The following is an 8,153-nucleotide window of genomic DNA, read 5'->3' as shown; positions in this document are numbered from 1 at the left end:
TGTTCTGGTCCCGGGACATCGGCCGTGCAGTGGCAACTGCTTCAGCCAAATCGGGGCACCTGAAGTAACACAGCTCCCCATAGGGGGCTTCTTTCCGAGGGCTGCTCAGGTCTTTGGGGATGTTTCACAGTTAGTTAGCTTCGGGAGAAAGGCCGTACTAATATCCCAGGATGGAAGGAATTAAGGCGATTCCATGGGAAAATAGGAGATGCACCACAGTCAGAGCTTAGTCACAAGATCTTCCACTCTAAACAAGTAAATACGCAGCACATGTAAACAATCTTCCTGGTCATGGGGACGTGAGTGCGTACAGAGCCTCTCCTGGCTCAGAATGTTGTGTCCTTTCTCAACTTCTTCCCGACAAAAGGAGGGTGTGAGTCGTAGTCTGCAACGGAAAGTGAGCTCTGGGAGCTGAAAACACCAAGAAGAAAGCTACTCTTATGGATTTGGGGTCCAGCCTCTACCAGGGCCTCGAAAAATCACCATTAAATGTGTCTCTTTGGGCTCATACAGGAATGGTCCCTAACATGCAAAAACAGGATGCCGTGACGAGGACTGGTACCATCCTGCCTCCTTTTCTGCTCCTACCAAGCCAGACCCATATCTTCTAGGGAGGACCATTAGCATGGGTATGTGACCTTGGCAGTCACATAGGGCCTGGCCCTTAGATGCGCCTTGCACCTGATTTAATGCTCTGCTATTACCTCTTGAAACTCTTAATACTCTTTGAATAAACACTCTCACATTTTCATTTTACACTGTGCTTGTTAATTGCGCTTGAGTTGACGCCTGGGTTATGGCGACCCACTGTGCGCCATGGAACAGAACACCACCCTCAGTTAGGAATTGGACCACTCTATTCCACAGGGTTTTTCAGCTTTTCAGAAATACTTCACCAGAAGTTTCTTCCTAGTCCGCCCGAGTATGGAAACTTGGTTCCACTCATAGCCAGACTCCACCTACCAAGGGAGGCTGCGCATGGCCAGGAACAGCGAGCCCACGATGAAAGAAATCTATATTATGGATAGAGGTAAAAAGAAAGGCCAAGACATCTTGTTAAATTCTAGCAGTGGGGTTAATCTATCTATTCGTTTGGGTAGTGGCTAAATATTAATGCCTGGACTTAGCCCACCTACTTCATTACTTTGAGCTAGTTATTTGGACTCTCTGTCACCTATCAACTTTCTCTGGTGAATGTCCACTGTGTCGATTTTTTTCCGGAGAACTAAAAGTGAAACAATTTGAGTTAAGAATCTCACCCAGTGCCCATTAATTAGGATGTGTTCCTGAATTTCTTCCCCACTGGATCCAGATCAGCTATCTCTCTAGGGCAACACTTCAAAAAAATGAATAAAATTATTTGCCTAGAAATATCGTGGTTCGGTCTTTTGCACAGCTTCCTGGCCTCCGAGGAAGCTAATTTCCCACACATGATGGCAGTCCTCCTAGTCAGAGGCCATCAGGACTGCACCTGAACTTGGCACAATCCCCAACTATCAACCCCCTGCCACGGTCAAACTCATAGGGACTGTGTATGTTGTTAGATGCCATCTAGTCAGTTCCAACCCATAGCGACCCTATGCACAACAGAAGGACTCATTGCCTGGTCTTTTGCCATTGTTCCTCTCCCTGAGGCCACTGTGGCAGCCCCAGTGTCAATCCATTTCCCCGCGGGCCTGCCTCTCCTTCATTGCCCCTCCACTTGACCAAACACAATGTCCTTCCTTCTCAAGGGACTGCTCTCTTCTCACCAGATGTCCAAAGTAGCAAGAAGTCCCGTCCTCCTTGCGTCTAAGGGGCACCCTGGGTTTACTTATTCAATGACAGATCTATTTGTCCTCTTAGCAGTCCACAATGCTTTCACTATTCTTCCCCAGGACCACAATTCAAATGCACCCATCCTTCTCAGGTCCTCCTTATTCAGTGCCCAACTCTCACATGCAGATGGGCAAATGAAAATACTAGGGGTTGAGTCAGGCATAACTTAGTCCTCAAAATAACATCCTTGCTTTTTAATACTCCGAAGAGGCCTGGTGCAGCAGATTTACCTAAGGCAACATGTCTTTTGATCTCTTGATGGCTGCTTCCATGAGCACTGATTATGGAACCTCGCAAGACAAAATCCTTGACAACATCAACCTTTTCTGCATTTATCATGATGTTACCAATTGGACCAATTGTTGGGATTTTTGTCTTCTTTACATTGAGTAGTAATCCTGAAAGCTGAAATCGTGATCTTTATCAGCAAGTGCTTCAAGTCTGCCTCTCTGTGAGCAAACGGGAGTATGCCATCTGCACATCACAGTTTGCTATAAGCCTTCCTCCAATTCTGATACAGCAGTCTTCTTCGTAAAATTCGCTTCTTGTGACTGTATATAGCAGTTTTCTTTTGAGACTATAAAGCTTTATAAAAGCAGACAGCTTTATTTTTCTCTCGCTGTAGTTGACAGCTTACATTTATCATTGCAGGAAGGAAGAATACAAACTGTGGGCAGTTGTGGGGCAGCTCAGTAAAAGTGTTAGAGAAAACTTGTAGGACACGGCTTTGTGTTGGATGCTTTGGAGGAAGGTGGAAAGAAGAAAAGGAGGTCCTGGCTCATGCAAAAGATGAATGCACTCGATTGCTAACCAATAAGTTGGAAGTTCGAGTCTACGCAATGGGCACCCCATCAGAGAAGTCTGCCTTCCTCTTCTAAAAAATCACCCATTGAAAACCCTGTGGAGCCTGGTCCTTCTCTGACACACATGAGATTGCCATGGTTCGGGAACCCTGGGGGTGCAGGAGTTATGCATTACGCTGGGATCCAAATGGTAAGCAGTTTGAGACTACCAGCAGCTCCATAGGAGATAGACTGGGCTTTCTACTCCTGTAAACTGTTACTGTCTTGGAAACCCAGAGGGGGTTATTATGAGTCAGTATTGGCTTGATGGCATCGAGTTGTGTGTGTGTGTGTGTGTGTAAGAGTCAACTTGACAAAAATGTTTAGTTTTTAAGAAGAGAGGAGTGGATGCTATCAGGAAGCAGGGATAATTTTATGATTCGTTTCCTTAATACATTTTATCTAGAAGAAGGAAAGGCTGATTTATGGTGACCCTATAGGACAGGGTGGAACTGCTCCTGTGGGTTTCCAACACTGTAACTCTGGTTTGGTTTCTTTTTTTTTAGGTGTCAGCAAGCTACCGCTGCAATGCTTTCTGGGAGTACAAAACCTCATCTTTCTTCCATAGTGGGACAGATGGTTTTGAACTGTCGATGTTTCTGTTAGCAGCCCTACACATAGCCACGATTCCACCAGAGCTCCCCTAGGACCAAGTTGACAGCAAATGGCTGGTTTTAAAAGAGAGAATTGGGTGCTATCAGGAAGCACGGTGGATCCTATGATTAGTTTTCATAATACATTTTATCTAGAAGCAGGGAAGAGTAGGTGAGGCTAAAATTGTCATCAGTAAAGAGGTATGCAGGAGGGTAGATCATTGGTATGTTGTGTCTTGAGCAATGTTCATATTTTGCCTGTGTTCAGAGATGCTTATGGGGAGATATTTTCTTTATCTAGGACCATGGTCCCAGATTCACCTTGTCTGATGTTTTCTTCTCTGAACTTATTTATGCTCAGGGTGGAAATGCCAAGGCCTGGAGGCCAAGGTGTCAGAGCCGCTTTCTCCTTTCTCTTTTCTTTTGTTCTATTTTATATTTTATTTAATAAACATTTATGTAACATTGACTATTTAGTATATGCCAGAATCCTTCTGAGAGCTTTTTGGTTAGTAACACATTTTATACGATTATCCCTAAAAAGTTAGTCCTTTATTTTTACTGGTGAGGAAACTGAGAATCAGAGAGGCCAAGTAACTTGCTGGAGGACACACAGCCAGGAGGTGGCAGAACTGGGGTCCGAAGTCAGAGCTTCTGAGCTTCCTTTGTTTGTCCTAGAAAGCATCTTTGTAGAGTCACCTCTCTCTCTTACACAACTTTAGAAATTCTTCCGTTTTTCTCTTTGGGATGGCTAATATAATGTTTAGAGGAGAGAAGAGATTTTTTAAAGGGAATTTCTTTATTCAGTTCTGTAACAGACTGTGAGAGGGGCCAGGGAAGGGCAGAAAGAACAAATGAGATACCCAGTTCTTGTAGTCCAATGAAGGAGTTTGGAAAGCTTTTTGGTCTTCTGTGAACATTCTCATCCATCATTGATCCTGGATGGTCTGCATTTAATGGTTCCAAATTCATTGCTGAGTGCCTACTGTGTGCCCAGGTGTGTGGATAACCCAGGTATGACAGGGCCTCCTGTGGGCGGTCTCCAATTCTCTGTTGCATTTATGTTGATGGGATGTGCCCTCCACACCCACCGATACCAAAGAAATGGTAGGCCAGTCTTCTCGGTGGTTAGTTGTTGGCAAGGGCAATAATGAATCTGCGGGGTCTGTTAAATAACAGTCTGCACTTTGCTCATCCAGTCCACACCTGAAAAAGTGGGGAGAGGTGTTTGCGTCCCAGAGCACTCTGCACTTCCACCTGATGCTTGACCAGAGCAACAGGGTGAAGTCTGGCGTGATTCAGTTAGGAATGGCTGATGAATTGTCCACTCCTGTTTTGATGTTGGAGTCAGAGGCATGGAAAGAGGCCAAACATCCTTGCCGCACAGTCTCTAGAAGCGGCAGCCTCTTCCTAAGACTTCTCCTCCCAGGAAATCCTCCAGGTGAATTGTAGTGGAAACTTAAGGCCACAACCTACAACAGTGAAGGAACATGGGCTAGGCCCACCCAGAAGGCACATCAGGCAGAGGAAGAAGGCTTTAAGGAATAGTATATAAATGAAAATGAAGCACTTCTTTCTGACTAACAGGTAGTCTGTGTCTAATACTCCACCCCCATTCCCACATAGGGCTTCTCTGATAAAACTGGGTGTGGGACTATAATGGGACCAAGAAGTGAAGTGCCTCATATTCCCATCCTGCATATTTGATGGCTGTGCTCTGAGTGCCTTCTCCAGTCTGACCCTGGCTGCTTACCTGTGCCCACGGCAAATGAAAAACGAAGTGGAAAGAGGGTTCATTCGTTCTAGAAGGAAGCAGGGCAGAACCCAGATGTGGTTTTTTTGGCAAGGTTACACACCCACCCACCAACTTAAGCAGGCCAATGAATGTGCCATTAGCCGTTGCTAAGGAGTCGGTTGTGACTCATGGTGACGCCAGGTGTGTGAGAGCAGAATGTGCACCAGCGGGTTTCCAGTGGCTGATTTTTCCGAAACCGGGCATCGCGCGTCTCTTCAAGACATTGCGAGTGGGCTCCAATCTCCAGGCTTTGGGTTAACCAGCAATCAAGTGCATGAACCAGTTAGCCGCCTCAGCATTCCACAAGAATGTTAGAATCTCTGCCAAATCTATTGAAAACTCTTCTTTTGGGGGAGCAGTGGATATACATGGAAAGCAATATCCAAGAGCATTTGTGCTCTCCTGAGGTGGCCGGAATCTCTCTACCTTAACGCGAGCTTTCATCTCAGAACACAGTCTAAATCTCGTGGAGTCTCAAGATGCTCCTCAGGTCCTGCTTAGCCTCATCTCCCAAGACGTAGAGCCAATTAACCAGCCAGACCTTCCTAGAGCACACCCTACCTGCTCCCTCCTCCGTGCACTGCAATACTCATGTCCCTCCCTGGCCTGCAGGGCCCTCTCTGCTCCTCTCTGCTGGTCGGAACCACAGCCTCTCCTTCAGGCCCAAGTTAAATGGCACCTGCTCCATGCAACTATCTTGACCACCTGGGCCGAGAACACACACATAAAGCAAGAAAACAAACAACACATTGTTCTCGAGCAGATGCCAACTCATGGCAGGCCCCCGCGTGTGTCAGCGGAGACCTGTTCGCTGTAGGGTTTTCAATGACTGGTTTGTTTTGTTTTTAAGTACATCACTAGGCCTGTCTTGCAAATCACCTCTGGGTAGACTCGAACCTTTAATCTTCCACTGAAGCGCTGAGTGAGTTAACCATTTATACTACCCAGGGACTCCCATAGCCCAGGCGGGACTGCATCTTAGTTTTCCTCCGAAGTCCTGCAAGCTTGTGCACCTCTCTCACCTGGTGAATCAAATGCCATCTGTGTCCAGCGTCAGAGTACGGGCATCCGTTTCCTCTTTCTTTCCAGGCCTTCAATGATAGCTACGATGGTGCCTAAGATAATCACAGGTGAATGGGGAGACGTCCCCAAATATTTACTGACAGGAATTAAGTTCATTTGTACTTAGAGTAAGAGATCGTAATAGACAGAGTCGTAAAAGTAGCCAACATTTTTTCCCCTTCTCTGCTTGCCGCTTAATCAATGCCATTTCCAACCTAGACATAACAGCGGAGGCTTCAAAGGTGACTGGGCTAAGACAGGAAGTGAAAGGACGGGGGACACATGATATCCAATTAACCCCCACCCCCCGCGTCCCCATGCAGAAGCGTTGCTCTTGAAATGGGCAGAAATCGTGCACTGCGTCAGCGTGCTGTCATCTCACAGCGTGACCCGCCTGCTGTGATTGCTCTGTGCACATGGGTTCTGCTATGTGTTCTGCTGCGTGTGTCAATGACCAAGCAGTGCAACCCATCAGAATGAGCAAGAATAGCCTCCAATTTAAGGGGGAATGCCATGTAGAACAAAAATGAATCATAAGTGGGAGCAGTTGGGGAACTTGTTGACAGTTGGACGTCACTCCAGTGTGTGCTGGGTGTCACAGCTGCTAAATGTCACTTACCAATGAGAGCCTTCCATGACCTGACGAGAAGTTGGGGCAGAAAACCAGGAAGTCTAAGTTCTTATCATAGATCTAGTTCTCACTACAAATTAGATCCCCTTGGCCTAATTTAAAAAAAAGGTGTGAAATGGCTCCTTACAAAGCACATAAGCCAGCTATCTTCCAGGGACTATGGAGCACCCCAAAGACACCTCTCTATTGCTCCTCATATTCAAAGAACCCCTGACCTATGAGGTTGTATGAGCAGCAGGTCACACAGGACAACGTATTTTGCATCCACTCATTCGAAAATGATTTAATATGCAATTCTGGTGTGCCAGGCCTTGCTATTTGTTGTTGGAATGGCAGTAGAAACTAAATAAGCACCGTCGGAGGTGGTGTGACAAATAGCATGCTGGGCCAGCGCGTTTGCCATGGGCAAGGCAAGCTTGCTTGAGACCTGCAACCACTGGCGAGCTGCTTTCCACCTCTGAACCTACTTCTTCATTTGTGCTGATGAGATGATGACAGAACTCATCGGGTTATGGTGAGGATATAGCCTAAGGGCATACCAGGGTCTTAGTGGGGAGCCTGGTCCCTTGGCAGCCCTCAACAACTGTCACCAGTGATCACATGATGATGATCATGGTAATGGTTTGCTATATCAGAATAACAGTCACTGGGACTGACAGCAAGGGACGTAAGCCTGTGCCCTCATGTTGATTGTGATTCAGAGGGACCCTATGGGTTAGCGTAGAATGGTTTCATGGGGTTGTCCAGGATATAATCTTTATGGAAAAGAGATGGCCATTTCTGTCTCTTTTGGAGCAGCTGGTGAATTTGAACCCCTAATCTTTAGGTAGTAGCCGGAGCCTTAACCACTGCATCACCAGTGCTTCTTGCAGTGCTTCTAACTCCTCAAGATCATATAACAACCCCGCAGGACAGCTTAGGACTGCCCCCATGGAATGTGGTAGCGCTGTGCCGGGCTGCTAATTGAGAGGTCAACAGTTGAAACCCAGCAGCTGCTCCTGGGGAAAAAGATGTGTGTGTTTGCCAGAGAGGGGCGTTATATGAATCAGAATCAACTCGATGGCACTGGGTTGGGTTTGGGTCAATCTTTACAGAAGTGCACTGCCACCTCTTTCTCCTACAGGGCCGCTGGCGGGTTTGAAATGCCGATTTTCGGAGCAGGTGGTAACTTCACCACTGAACCCCTAGGGCTCCTTGCAAGGCACAAGGATCAGCCAAACTTGATGGGTGATAGCTTTTTTTCATTGCAATAGTCTATTCTCAATAAAATTCCATGGGTTAGTACCTTGTTCCCTCACCCACCCATGGGGAGGGTATTGTTTATGTCCCCACAGGAAATGGAGAGAGGGACCAGAGCTCCACCTGGTGAGCCAAGTCTTAAAGGCAACATACCAGCATGAAGCAGTGAACTA

This window comes from Tenrec ecaudatus, chromosome 16 (genome assembly GCF_050624435.1).
Source record: "Tenrec ecaudatus isolate mTenEca1 chromosome 16, mTenEca1.hap1, whole genome shotgun sequence".
NCBI lineage: Eukaryota > Metazoa > Chordata > Mammalia > Afrosoricida > Tenrecidae > Tenrec > Tenrec ecaudatus.
This window is presented reverse-complemented; position numbering follows the sequence as displayed.